Below are 16,112 nucleotides of genomic sequence, written 5' to 3'. Positions count from 1 at the left end.
CACTGATTGTGGTAGTCTTATTTCTGTGGGGGAGACCAGTCTTGATCTCCTTCAGCGAAAATTTGATGCGCATCATTGCATTAGGCCATAGATGTTTTTTCTTTTTTTCTTTTTTCTCTTCCTGTTTCCCTACATTAACTCAAGGGCTCTTTTCAGAGCCACCTAAAAACTAAACCCAAAAATATTTTTCTTTTTTTTACATTTTTTTTTGGGGTTGCGCTCACTCTGCGCGCACCCGAGGAGGTTTTTTAAAAAAAAAAAAATTTTTTAAATTCTAATGAACAAAGAGAGGTGAAGAAAAGGAATCATGAAAAGGAAGGATTAAGAAATACAAATATTTTTTAGTTATCTTATTTTAAAAAAAACTTATTTTGATAAAAAACATTTTTAATAATTTGCAAGGAAACAGAATTTCATTTTTTAATTTTTCTTTCAAGTTCTGAAAAAAAAGAAAAAAAATATTAATATTCAATCATACATTTTATAAAGCAGTACATGTTTTTACATATTTTACAAAGCAATTTTTTGCCCTTTTTTTGCTGTTTTCAGAATTTTTTAATTTTCACTTAAAATAGTGAAAAAATTTTATTCATCATTTAACAGCGGGCAAAAAAAAAACCAATCAGAAAGATTGTTTAAAAAAGCCCCAAAACTATCCACACTAAAATATACCTTGTTACAAATATTACATATATATTACAAATACCTTTCTAGATGAATAATTTTTTTTTAGATATTCCGTCTTTAAACCTTGTTGCAAAAGCACATATGGCAAAATAATATCTATCAAAGAAGTCCACAATTGTTTTTATTACTTTTCCTTTAGGCCAAATAGTAATTTCAAAATCCTTTTATTACTTTTCCTTTAGTCCAAATAGTAATTTCAAAATCCTTTTTAAGTGATATCTTCAATTATAATCCTTTAAAATTTCAAAAAATGCTTTCTTCAGATGCAGTTTTTATTTTTTTAAATTTAGGTTTCAGAAAAATTAAGTAAGAATTGGGTAAATCATAAGGCAAACGTTGTTTGAAAATCAATTGAGAATCATTACACAATGTCCAGCCTTTTTCACATTTAAGATAAACTGTTTAATGTCCCGAAGTTACAGTAGGTCCTTCATGAAAAATTATTGCAACTGTAACAAAAGTTTTGCCAGAAATTGATAATTGTTGTCCTATAAACTTCTTTATTAAAGTATCCAATTTAGAACCATCAGCTCTACAACGTTGCATCATTAAAATAACATACTGACCGTATTTCTGTAAAAATAACGTGGAAAACATGTCAGATTTACATTCAGAACATTCCATGTTATGATTGGCATCTTTAACTAATTTACTAAAAGTCACTGATTTACTTTGTGGTAATGGTAAATATATGAACCTTTCAGAATCAACATTACTACTGCATGTGTTCATACAGTTTTCACAGCAATGTTCCCATTTATAAGAGATACCAAATAAGTTTTCTACTTCTACTCCTTCATCTTCAAGTACCATCAGCATATATATTAAGAATTCTTGTGCATCTTGCTGGACATTTTGACTAAACTGTGTACTTCCTGAATATACATCTAAAAGATTTCTAACATCAGAAGCACTTTCTATTTTAGTTTTATCATTACTCAGCTTCTCATAGAGGAGACTCAGCAAAGAACAGAATCTTTTTTCATGATTTAGTATTATCTGCTTTTGCAAAAAATCAAGATAAAATACAACATTCAGCACTACATTTGCGTAGCAGTTGACACCAGAGCTATTTTCAAAATGACAACCAACAACCTCTTCCACACTGTCCTTTTTCTTTTTGCTTGCAGTCTCATTACTCTCTTTTTGTTTTCTCTTCTGTACATCCTCATTACAGATATTCTCAAATCTTCTTTTCTGACAAACAACACGTTTTTCAAACACAGGATACTGACCTAAATGAGGAGCATAGCTCCTTCTTAATCTATTATACTCCTTTACACAGTTTGCATCAGCACTTACTTTTGAATCATCAAAGTCTATCATGAATAACCCAGATAATTTTTTCACGCGTGACAAAGCAACATATGCCATACCTTCTTTAAACACAGTAGATCCAATGTTTACAAAAGCACTGTCAACAGTTAATCCTTGAGATTTGTGAATAGTTACAGCATATGCTAGAGAAAACGGAAACTGCTTCCTACGCACATATAAGTCTTTCACAAGCAAGAAACGAACTGAACAACGACAAATGTCTTTAACCTCTTCTATCTGATCAAATTTTATTTTTAAACATTCAATTCCAACTTTTTTCTGGTAATTAATAAAACCCACAACTCTTCCCATAGCTCCATTCACTAAACCTTTCTCTACATCCAAATTACGTCTTAAAATTACTCTACAGTTCATACACATATAAAGATTCTTTTCCAAACCAGCTGTTTTTGAAATGTTTTTCTCCAGAGAATCCAATTTAGTACCCAATTTGCCTGTCAATATAACACTTATTCGTTCATGTTCTATTTTATCCACAGCTTCCAGTTTTATGATCTCTTCATTTTCCAATTTCAAAAGTTCTTCATTGAATACAGAGCATTCATGTAGTGTTGGCATTAAGCAGATTACAGTATTTTTTTCCGCAATTTCCTTGTATATTTTCTCTGGAACTATTTGTTCTGTTGGAAACAAATTACTCAGCAATCGACTCTGTAATGCTTTTCTGCCATGTTCTGTGAGGAGTCCAATTCTTATATCTTTCAGAATACTTGCATAGTCCTCATCATTGGCTTGCCTCATATTGGTAATGAGTTCCTTATACTCAAAATATGTCCAAATATTTACATTGCCTATACTTCCTAATGACTTTTTCGTGTCTTCATGTGTAAGAGTATGGAATACCGGTTGTCCTTTAACTGGAGTAAGTTGCAAAAGATCTCCAAAAACTATGACGTGTTTTCCTCCAAATAGGACGTCAAAGTCTGTCTTCAGAATTTGCTGCATTCTTAAATGCACAAAGGCAAGCATTAAGTTTGATACCATGCTTACCTCATCAATAATGAGTACTTTCATTTTCTTCAATACTCTTGAAACTTCCAAGCATGCTTCTCCTGCTAGTTTGTGGTACTGTATTTTGTTCTCATGCTCTACTGGTAACATTAGCAAACGATGTAAGGTAACTCCTTTGATGTTATACGCTGCTAACCCAGTTGGAGCAGTAACAACACAAGACAAAATGGATTCCATTTTCTTCTGTAGGTAGCTTCTAATTACGTTAATTAAGAAACTTTTTCCAGTTCCTGCTTGTCCACTTACATACATTCTCATTGGTACAAAAGATGTACATGAGCACACTTTATTTTCATGTAGCAATCCATGATCAATTTTTTGTCTGACTTCTTCATAAATTTGTTTTTGTTCTTCATTCAGTTGCTCTTCCAAATATGTTAAGTCTACTAATTCTTCTTGAGCTTGATTCATAGCTGTTTCCACTTCGTTCATACCTATTGCTGCTTCATTTTCGATGATCGGTTGTCCTAGAGGATCTTTACTGAATGTCCCAGAACTTTGACTGTCTTGAGAACTGTCTCTAGCTACTTCAGCTGCAATTGTTGCTTCTTGTTCAATTTCTTCATTTAACATTTGAACATAAGTTGTGAAAGTACTACATTCGATGCTGTCTTTCCTAGCATTGAAGGAATCTTCATAGCTCTGAAATTCTCCAAGAAGTTCGTCCTCTGAACGCCATGGTTTAAACAGCTGCAAAAGTGCCAAGTAGTAAAATTCCTTTTTATCAGGAGTGTCGCAACTCAGCTTCCGGTGATTTATCAAACTTCCTTTTGTTTGCTTCACCAAACATCCTTCCTCACCAATGACTTTATATTTTCCATTGTTGATATCTTCTGTGACATTCCGTTTAAACATAAAGTTCTGCAGCACTTCATAGAGACACATGTTATCAAGGTGATGACTTCTTTGTGGGTAATATGTGTCCAACATGTTTGTTCTTAAAATGTCTGTACTTTCTGGTTCGAACTCTGCTAAATATTCAATTTCTCAAATAGATTTCAGTACCCGATTTCGCATTCCTACAAGACCTAAACTTGCCCAAATTATTCTTCTGGATTTCGAGTAAAGACTTGCAGATGATAACCTATCTGAACATTCGTAGGATCCAATTTCTCGATGCGATAACATCTTTAAACTGAAACTGTATAGCTTCTTACTGACAGTCTTCTCATGAGAAATCTCTTCCCACATTTCCTTCAATTCTGTTTTCTCAGATTTAGTGATGTATGATGTGACATACCGAGCAACAGCAATAGAATTGTCTGCCACATACTGAATATCCATGTTAGCATTCCACATGGATAAAATGACTGGGTTGTAGTCATTTATGTATTTCGACTCTTCTTTTCTTCTTAGGTTATAGGTATTTTTTGGCGATTTTCTTGTAATAGTATGTCGCACAGCTGACATAAAACTGTTTACCCTTCCTTTTGAAAGGACAGGTCTTGGAAATCCAAATCGACATTTTGTGTAGAATTTTTCTTTGCTCTTGTACTTTCTTCGACAGTATTTTCCACACCGATGATTTTGAAAACGTAGAACTTGCTCTTTTAACTTTTTCTCTTGTGTGCTTTTAGGTATAGCACATGTTGCATATTCTTCAATAAAACTTAAAACTGCTTCATCTGCATCTGTTCCAAATTTTGGGGCATCCTTGATCCACAACAGCATATGAATATGAGGAGCACCTCTTGCTTGGTACTCTTTTCTCCAAAAGAAATCCATAACTTCTCCAAGAGGTGGATTTTTTTTATTGCAGATAAAGGACATCATAGCCTCAAATCTGTGATTGAAATATCTGCAAACATTAACCGGATCCAATGAGCACAATTCTCCTGCTGTCTTGTATTGGATGTTTTTAATGTTAGAATTTGCCTCTCGTAGAAAATCCAGTAAATCATCCCAAGCATACTCGGCACAGCTTAGAGTAAGAAACCATGTTGGAGTTCCTAAATTCCGTAACATGCATTTTAATTCTCCATGGCGTCGGTACCAATATTCATTCGTCCCACGCTGACAAGCCATGAGATTGATCAATTGTGTTTCCAAATGATCATCTCGGTGCTGCACTTTGTCCATAAAATCCTTAGCAGACACGTTATGTAGATGTACTCCACTTTTTAAAATGTGATTTACTGCATAAGATAGTGCAGACAAGTCGCTTTCAAATAAAAGATGAAACAAATAAGGAATACTTTGACGAAATCTTGAATCTTCTGCATATAATCTTGTAGTCCGATACTCAGAAGCTGGAATCTGTTCTGGGCGATCATCGTATCGTCCACCTTTTCCTGTAGGAAACAGCTGGTGAAAACATCGAGCTTCCAAGCTCTTCTCCCATACACTAACGGGAGTTCCTTTTGCTTTCTTCATCTGAAACAGATCAATAGTGTCTCCCATAACTTCTTTAGAATGAAGAGGATGTATGCTAAAATGTTCATAAATTTCTTCTTCTTTTGACTTGTCCAATTTTTCAATTTGCCCAGTTGGTGTTTCTGTGTCTTCTAGTATTTCTTCTTCATCTTCATCCATATAAATTGATTCATACCATGTATTATTCCTTTTCAAATATAAATTTGCTCTTTGTACTTTCCGCACATCTACCAGCTCCTGTCAAATCTTCTTATTCTTTGTAGGTACACCATTAACCAGAATAACTAATGGTTCAGTTTCCAAACTATCTACATCAATAGTTTCCATATTTTTTTTTCAAATCCAATGGCAAATACACCACTCTTCCTTTTAAACCTCTCAGTAAATCTGAAGGAGGTAATTTACCAGTTTTGGGCTCCATACGTACTATGGTCTGGAACGGCTGAACACATTGAATGAGTATAGACTCATATGTATTTAAATCAGAAAGTTTGGCAGGAATAGCATCCAATTCTAAATTATTATGTACAGCTCTGGTCGGCATTCTATTTTCTTCTAACTTATTATAACAGTATTTACAAATACGCTGATCTTCACCCAATTCATAACAATTTTCCAGAAATATATATGTTGCAAAATCCTTCCACTTATAATTATCTTCATTTTCACTTTTTTTATACAGATCAACATTCCTTGTTTGAATTTTGTAATGGCTTCTCCGGCAACAAATACAAGTAATATTTGGTCTTTCATTGGAGATGATAGTAAATTTTGTCATTTCATCTTCAAAATTTTTAGTAACAGTGAGTTCTACATTCTCTTCCACATTTTCCTCATTAACTGTGTCCTTTTCTGCACTTTCTTGTTCTGGACCGAAGTAACAAAACTGAATCTCATCAGAAACCTTCACTACATCTGATACAGATCCACGGAACAGAGCATTATTTAACTCATTTAACTTTACTGCTGGACTTTTAGCAAAATACAATGTTCTCACAAACTTTCTCATTTCAGTATGATGAACAGCCAGCATCCTAAAATGGTGAAAAACACTTTGACACACTTTCCTAGATAGACAAGCCTGAGAATGTCCTTGCAAACCAGTATTCTCTCTCACTCTGCATGGATCTAGTCTTTGAAGCACCTTAATCTTCTGTTTTACACTCTTTTTACTAAATTCTCTTAGAAACTCACGTAATTTATCAATAGATTCCTGACGCACAGTACAAATACTACTACAATTCCAAGTGTACACTGGGGCTTTTGGACGTCTCCCCATAGCCTCAGCAGCCATCACTTCTTCCTCATTTCTTGGAACCATTTTCTCCTTTTCCATCACACAACCATCTCTAACTTCATATGCTCTACCATTGGTGTCAACTGCATGCAACAAGCTATTACTTTGAAGATAACTCTCTTCATTAAAAAATGGTTCAGTACTTGATCTGTGCTTCCATTCTCCCAAGAACACTTTACAAAAGTTACTTTTTTTCACTTCTCTTTTCCTTTTGCTTTGTGACTTCATTGCATTGACTAATTTATCTCATCTATGCATCCTATTCAAAATTAAAATAAAAAGTGTTCTTTTTATTTCCAAAGCCTTACTTACAATATTTTCTATACATTTTTTTTTCTTAATAAATTTTGTTTTTTTCTTATATTTTTTCACATCCTTTAGCAAATTTAACATCACTCTTCTCTGAAACATTTTTCGACGAATGTTTTTAAAATCTAATTTTCGTGTTAAATCACTTTTACTTACTTCTGATTGTACATTAGCATTTGTTTTTTGCTGTTGACTCTGTTGTTGCTTTGTACCTAAAACACTGTTTGTTTTACATTTATTTTTTCCATTTTTTTGTTTTTTGAAGATCTTTTTTAAGAAATCTCTACTCTACTTACCAGTAGACTTTTTCTTTTTGCCATCACCTGCTTTTCCTCCTATTTTTTTTCCAGTTTTGTCCAGATATAGTTGTTGTTGCTTTTCTTTCCTCTTTCTTGTCCTTAAAGGCATTTTTTTATTTTTTCACTGTTGCTCAGCAATACCTGCAAGAAACTGTAAAAAAAATACCTTTTTGTAATTATAATTCATTTCAATTTTTTTTTAGCTTTTCAATAATTTAAAATGTTTTAGCTTTTGCCTCTCATTTGCGTTTTAGTGTTTTCTGCTGAGTGCTAACCACCACATTTGAAGAAAACAAGCTGTCCCTTTCCTGCAAGTGCATGTTTTACAGAACAACTGCAACACAAATGACATCTCTGGCCACAATTCCTGTGCGCACACAGCCTCATGGTGTGATTCTAAGCAGAAAACAGAATTTGATTGGCAATTTCAAAGCACATTTACTACTGTGGTAGAGCAACTGATAATTACTGTTACAGCCTGACACATTTTCCTAGTAGATTACAGAGGCAGAAAAGAGCACATGTCCTAACAGCTACTTCATACCATGAGCATGTGCAACCTGGGTGAGTGACTACACTAGAGCAAAGGAAATGAGCCTTGGTGACGTTGAATGTGTTTGCGTTACACAGTGCTATCTGAAACAGCACACAGAGCTGAGTACTACGCATGGGAGTGTTGGAGAAGCTGCTGCGTGTGTGCCAAGAGTGTGTTTCTGGAGACTGTGTATTGTCTGGTGCAAGACAGATGAGCAAAGAGACTTCCAAAACTGCATGAAGACTGCTGGGATGTATGTAACAGTGCATGTGTGCTAAGGGTTATTTTCAGTTTTGAACATATGGCAACTACCTGTGCCTTTGCTATTTTGAAAGGGAAATCTACCCTGTTGGTTTCAAATGTTTTAGCTTTTGACTCTCATTTGCGTTTTAGTGTTTTCTGCTGAGTGCTAACCACCACATTTGAAAAAAACAAGCTGTCCCTTTCCTGCAAGTGCATGTTTTACAGAACAACTGCAACACAAATTACATCTCTGGCCACAATTCCTGTGCGCACACAGCCTCATGGTGTGATTCTAAGCAGAAAACAGAATTTGATTGGCAATTTCAAAGCACATTTACTACTGTGGTAGAGCAAGTGATAATTACTGTTACAGCCTGACACATTTTCCTTGTAGATTACAGAGGCAGAAAAGAGCACATGTCCTAACAGCTACTTCATACCATGAGCATGTGCAACCTGGGTGAGTGACTACACTAGAGCAAAGGAAATGAGCCTTGGTGACGTTGAATGTGTTTGCGTTACACAGTGCTATCTGAAACAGCACACAGAGCTGAGTACTACGCATGGGAGTGTTGGAGAAGCTGCTGCGTGTGTACCAAGAGTGTGTTTCAGGAGACTGTGTATTGTCTGGTGCAAGACAGATGAGCAAAGAGACTTCTAAAACTGCATGAAGACTGCTGGGATGTATGTAACAGTGCATGTGTGCTAAGGGTTATTTTCAGTTTTGAACATATGGCAACTACCTGTGCCTTTGCTATTTTGAAAGGGAAATCTACCCTGTTGGTTTCAAATGTTTTAGCTTTTGCCTCTCATTTGCGTTTTAGTGTTTTCTGCTGAGTGCTAACCACCACATTTGAAGAAAACAAGATGTCCCTTTCCTGCAAGTGCATGTTTTACAGAACAACTGCAACACAAATTACATCTCTGGCCACAATTCCTCTGCGCACACAGCCTTATGGTGTGATTCTAAGCAGAAAACAGAATTTGATTGGCAATTTCAAAGCACATTTACTACTGTGGTAGAGCAAGTGATAATTACTGTTACAGCCTGACACATTTTCCTTGTAGATTACAGAGGCAGAAAAGAGCACATGTCCTTACTGCTTTTTCATACCATGAGCATGTGCAACCTGGGTGAGTGACTACACTAGAGCAAAGGAAATGAGCCTTGGTGACGTTGAATGTGTTTGCGTTACACAGTGCTATCTGAAACAGCACACAGAGCTGAGTACTACGCATGGGAGTATTGGAGAAGCTGCTGCGTGTGTGCCAAGAGTGTGTTTCTGGAGGCTGTGTATTGTCTGATGCAAGACAGATGAGCAAAGATACTTCCAAAACTGCATGAAGACTGCTGGGATGTATGTAACAGTGCATGTGTGCTAAGGGTTATTTTCAGTTTTGAACATATGGCAACTACCTGTGCCTTTGCTATTTTGAAAGGGAAATCTACCCTGTTGGTTTCAAATGTTTTAGCTTTTGCCTCTCATTTGCGTTTTAGTGTTTTCTGCTGAGTGCTAACCACCACAATTGAAGAAAACAAGCTGTCCCTTTCCTGCAAGTGCATGTTTTACAGAACAACTGCAACACAAATTACATCTCTGGCCACAATTCCTGTGTGCACACAGCCTCATGGTGTGATTCTAAGCAGAAATCAGAATTTGATTGGCAATTTCAAAGCACATTTACTACTGTGGTAGAGCAAGTGATAATTACTGTTACAGCCTGACACATTTTCCTAGTAGATTACAGAGGCAGAAAAGAGCACATGTCCTAACAGCTACTTCATACCATGAGCATGTGCAACCTGGGTGAGTGACTACACTAGAGCAAAGGAAATGAGCCTTGGTGACGTTGAATGTGTTTGCGTTACACAGTGCTATCTGAAACAGCACACAGAACTGAGTACTACGCATGGGAGTGTTGGAGAAGCTGCTGCGTGTGTGCCAAGAGTGTGTTTCTGGAGACTGTGTATTGTCTGGTGCAAGACAGATGAGCAAAGAGACTTCCAAAACTGCATGAAGACTGCTGGGATGTATGTAACAGTGCATGTGTGCTAAGGGTTATTTTCAGTTTTGAACATATGGCAACTACCTGTGCCTTTGCTATTTTGAAAGGGAAATCTACCCTGTTGGTTTCAAATGTTTTAGCTTTTGCCTCTCATTTGCGTTTTAGTGTTTTCTGCTGAGTGCTAACCACCACATTTGAAGAAAACAAGCTGTCCCTTTCCTGCAAGTGCATGTTTTACAGAACAACTGCAACACAAATTACATCTCTGGCCACAATTCCTGTGCGCACACAGCCTTATGGTGTGATTCTAAGCAGAAAACAGAATTTGATTGGCAATTTCAAAGCACATTTACTACTGTGGTACAGCAAGTGATAATTACTGTTACAGCCTCACACATTTTCCTTGTAGATTACAGAGGCAGAAAAGAGCACATGTCCTTACTGCTTTTTCATACCATGAGCATGTGCAACCTGGGTGAGTGACTACACTAGAGCAAAGGAAATGAGCCTTGGTGACGTTGAATGTGTTTGCGTTACACAGTGCTATCTGAAACAGCACACAGAGCTGAGTACTAAGCATGGGAGTGTTGGAGAAGCTGCTACGTGTGTTCCAAGAGTGTGTTTCTGGAGACTGTGTATTGTCTGGTGCAAGACAGATGAGCAAAGAGACTTCCAAAACTGCATGAAGACTGCTGGGATGTATGTAACAGTGCATGTGTGGTAAGAGTTAATTTGTGTTTTGAAAACAGACTGCCCCTTTCCTGGGTCTGCAATTCTTACAGAACAACAACTTCACAAATTAAATCTCAGACAACAATTCCTATATGCACACAGACTCATGCTGTGTTGGTAGGCACAAAACACAGGCTGCCCCTTTCCTGGGACTGCAATTCTTACAGAACTAATGCTAATTTCAAATGTGTTGCCATTTTCCTCTCTTTTCTTTCAAAGTGATTTCTGCTAAATCCTAACCATCACAATTAAAAAGAAGCTGTCCTTTTCTTTCAACCGCAAGTCTTACTTTTCAACAGCAACACAAATTAAATCTCTGTCAACAATTCTTCTCTGCACACAGACTCATGGTTTGATGGTAGGCACAAAACAGTATTCCTCATTGTTACCAGTACACATTAACTTATGGTGAAAACATACTCCATAATATCTTACAAGTTCAAGACAGTTAAATATCTCCCAAACCTCAAAATGTAAAACATAACTTTTGAAGAAGATTCACAATTCTAATATTTATCTCAAAAATCACCACATACTTTCCCTCTCAAACTCATAACTCACCTTTAAAATTAGTTAGTTGTTTAAGAAATGTGCCACTCAAACAGCAGACTATCAGAGTCAGAATATCAGAGCTCTACACCTCTCTCCTCTCTCCAGAACCAGTAAATGGCAATGTTTCCCTCTCTTTTTTCACACATATACATGTTAATTTCAAATCTCAGTGCTTCCCACTTTTTTTCAAATGAAATCACACATTTCTATTGGTTGAAAACTTCAACCCCTTTCCAAATGTACCCTTCCCCCAACTTGACTTCTGCCTGCTACCATAGCAACAGCTCATGGAACACTGCTGTGAGGAGAGAGGTCAGAAGTTCAGCACACAATGTTTCAAATCCAAAGAGCAAGAGTAGTTCACCTGTCCAACCTAAAAGCAAATCCAATCTAATCTCCTGTGTGAACACAATTTTCTGAACCAATACAAAACATGCTTCTAAAAATATACACATACAGCCTACTTTTTTCTGTTAAAAGATTTGAATCAGCCAATGTGTTCTTTTTATGTTAAAAAAATATGTATGCCTCCATTTTACAACTGTCTTTCATTTCATATTGCCTTTCTACTGAAAGACACCTCCTGAGTGCATCCAGATCTCCTTGGAAGATGTTCACAGTGTGGATTGTAGGTCACAGCTATGTCTTCTGGAGTGAAAAGTTTGCAGAAAAAAGAGGTATGGTGAGAGACCTTGCTTTGCCAAATGTAGACATTAAATGGATTGGTCAGAGAGGGTTAAAGTGGCACCAATTAATGCCTTTGGTGAAAACCTTTCTACATCTCCCACAGCCTAACCTTTTTATTGTGCACTGTGGTAGTAATGACCTAGGCACTCTAACTGGGGTAGGTCTGGAAATGCTTATTAAGGACACCTTTGTGCAATTGATGTCGCTTTTTCCACAAACTGCCTTTGTATATTCTAATATATGCCAAAGGCAAAAGTGGAACTGGTCCAACCAATTTTGTCCACAGATTGACAAAGCAAGGAAGCACGTCAACAAATCTATTTCTGCTTTCCTCAGAGACTATGGTATGGGTTCTATATACCACAACAACTTGCCTTACAACATGCAAGACATTTATAGAGGAGATGGTGTACACTTCACTGATGAAGGCAACAGAGTCTTCCTCTTGAACTTTAGACTCTGCATCGGTACTTACTTACTTGTAGGTACCAAAAAACACACAATAAACACAAGGGCTCTTTTTAGAGCCACCTTATATCTAAACACTTAAATGCGATTTTTTATTCTTTTTTTTTTTAAAAGTTTTTTTTCGGGTGCGCGCTGGGTGCGCGCACTCGGCGATATTTTTTTTCAAAATATAAATCTTTTTTTTGCCCTACAAGGTCCTACTGTTTCCCCCTTACAATGCCTAGTGGGTCAATATCTCCCCACTCTGCCCCCTTTTCACGTTCTCCCCCTTTGTTTCTCACCCCCTCTTTATAGGAGAGACAAAATGGCGGCCGCCGCTTCCTGATTTCCACTGATTAGAATGTTTACTTACTTCTTACAACCAATCAGAAGTGCGCTCGCGCAGTGCCGAGTGCGCGCACCCAGCGCGTACGCTGCGCGCTTACAGATATATATATTGTTTTAAATGCTTTTTTCTCAGGAAATACTGAACAGATTTACACCAGACCTGCAAAAGGCACTTCATGGACCTTTTAGCTACCTCTCTGCCAAATTTCACATAATTATGTTAAGCCGTTCAGGCTGTAGCTGCGACTAAAGTCCCTATGGAAAAATCCATGGGGAAAACGTGTTTTGGGACACCCCCTTTTTCTCAGCCCCCGCCTTACGAATCACCCCGAGACTTCCAGGGTAGGAGCTGAGCGGAGCGCCCCATTAATTTTGAAAATTTCGCGAGGATTCGTCAACCGGCGCCAAAGTTATTCAAAATAGAATTTTGAGATTTCCTATGGAAACTCGGTCCTAACTATAACTATCTACTGGTGACTGCCAGTAGATAATATATATATATATATATATATATATATCCACCACCAAATTCCTTTCAGCCGAAAAGAATTGAGCCCACGCGGGTACCAGGAACACCTGCTTTATTGAAACACAACGGGCATGACGCGTTTCGTCAATAGACTTTATCAAATGCCGCCAAATGCAGTGTTCGTGTCCAACCACATATTTATCCAGTGTGTCCCTCTACGATTGGTTGAAACACTCTGGCAGGCAAGGGGGGTATCATGAAAACTCCGAGTTCCATTAGAAACATATATTGGTGGTCGCCAGTAGATAGTTATAGTTACAACCTAGTTTCCATAGGAAATCTCAAAATTCTATTTTGAATAACTTTGGCGCCGGTTGACGAATCCTCGCGAAATTTTCAAAACTAATGGGGCGCTCCTTTCAGCTCCTACCCTGAAAGTCTCGGGGTGATTCGTCAAGCGGGGGCCGAGAAAAAAGGGGGGTCCCAAAACGCGTTTTCCCCATGCATTTTTCCATAGGACCTTTAGACACAGCTACAGCCAGAACAGCTGAACAGAATTACTTGAAATTTGGCAAAGAGTTAGTCCTCAGGTCAGGCATGTGCCTTTTGCATTTATGGTGTAAATCCGTTCAGTAGTTCCTGAGAAAATCAAAAGTAAAATCATATACATATCTGGGCGGAGCCTAACCACACATCTCATTGTGAGATCTGATTGGCTGTCAGCACTTCATCCAAGAAGTGTTGGCAGCCATCTTGGGACCAATATACATGATAGCACCTCATTAAAAAGCATTGCAGTTAATAGAAGGTTTTAAGACTTTAGTTACATTATAAATCATTTGTTGATGGTACCATACTCATTTTAGGAATTGTAGTATGTTCTAAGGTGATTTCACCATGTGAAAAAGCCTTCTGCTGGGATATCATGATTGAGAGAAAAATATTTTCTCATGCTTTTCCCACAGAGGTTTGGAAGGTGATCTATAAACTAAACTGAGAGCTTATTTTCTGTAAATTCACATTATCTTTCTCAGTCATGTGAGAATGAAGTCTGACATTCTCAGTAAAACATGTACATCCAACAAGGGCAGAGACTGTCAGTTGATTCCTTTGTGTTCTACTGCAGCTTCCCAGAGTGTTCCAAAGAACAACTAGAGCGCTAACAGTCTTACTTATGACAAAGGTATGGCACACCTGAAGCCATCTTGATTGGAATAAAGTGGTAACATTTAAAACATTTAATTTAAAAAGGAACAAAATGAGAGGGTTCATTTTGCCATAGAATGTATGATTAGTGCTGCAGAAAGAAAAATTAGGGCACATTTTGAGTGACTTCTCAAATCCTCTTCTATTTTATTAAAGAATTCTGACATGCAGACTGAAACATGCACTTTCAATACCAGCAGCAGACTTCCCTGGTGAGCAGTAGCTTTACTACAGTGATCTAATGAGCAACTAGAGTGCTAACATTCTGAATTTATGGCAAACGTGTGACACATCTGAATGCCTTCTTCATTGAATCAAAGTAAAAAAACTGACAGTATGCCTACTGAGGAAATTAGGAAACTTCATAACAAGTCTCCCAAGATGGCCACCAGAGACAAAAGAGCCCAAATGTAGCACAAATATCACCGAGATGTAGCCCAAGTATAGCCCAATGACAGAAATCCCAGAGTGTTTTAAAGAACAACTAGAGCGCTAACAGTCTTACTTATGACAAAGGTATGGCGCACCTGCAGCCATCTTGATTGGAATAAAGTGGTAACATTTAAAACATTTAATTTGCAAAGGAACAAAATGAGGGGGTTAATTTTGCCATAGAAATTATGACTAGTGCTGCAGAAAGAAAACTTAGGGCACATTTTGACTTCTCAAATCCTCTTCTATTTCATTAAAAAGTTCTGACATGCAGACTGAAACATGCACTTTGAATACCAGCAGCAGACTTCCCTGGTGAGCAGTAGCTTTACTACAGTGATCTAATGAGGAACTAGAGTGCTACCATTCAGAATTTATGGCAAATGTGTCACATCTGAATGCCTTCTTGATGGAACCAAAGTAAACAAGCATTGAAAATGCAATAGGTCTCGCCCTCGTTTAAGTTAAAGCAATTCTGTTTGTAATTAGGTGGCTTTTTAGCTTTGCTTGTATTAGAGTTTTTCAAACTTTCATGTACATACCATGCATATGTATGCATATATGTATATGTTTGCATGAATTTATATTTATATAGATATGCAGATTATATTTATATGTTTATATATTCACTGAAAAAACCATAGGTTTCACACGTTATAGTTACGAATTAGCATTTAAAAAACCTTGCAAATTCACTTAAAAAACCATAGGTTTCACACATGTTATAGTTAGCTGGACATTTCACTCGTAAAAAACCAATGAAATTCCCCCGTTATAGTTAGTGCAGGCAACTATAACTCACGCGACCGCAATCCTCTGCTGATGACGTCAGATATTACATCACTGTATTTAGACACTTATTAACCCATGTCTTCTTCCATTAATCTTTAGCTATACATATATTACAAATATTTATTTTTCATAAAGACACATATGTCATCAGTGATGTAATATCTGACGTCATCAGCAGAGGATTGCGGTCGCGTGAGTTATAGTTGCCTGCACTAACTATAACGGGGGAATTTCATTGGTTTTTTACGAGTGAAATGTCCAGCTAACTATAACATGTGTGAAACCTATGGTTTTTTAAGTGAATATATATATATATATATATACACATATATACATATATATATAGAT

The sequence above is a fragment of the Triturus cristatus genome, chromosome 4_2, assembly GCF_964204655.1.
Source record: "Triturus cristatus chromosome 4_2, aTriCri1.1, whole genome shotgun sequence".
Classification (NCBI taxonomy): domain Eukaryota; kingdom Metazoa; phylum Chordata; class Amphibia; order Caudata; family Salamandridae; genus Triturus; species Triturus cristatus.
Note: the sequence above shows the minus strand (reverse complement) of the source record.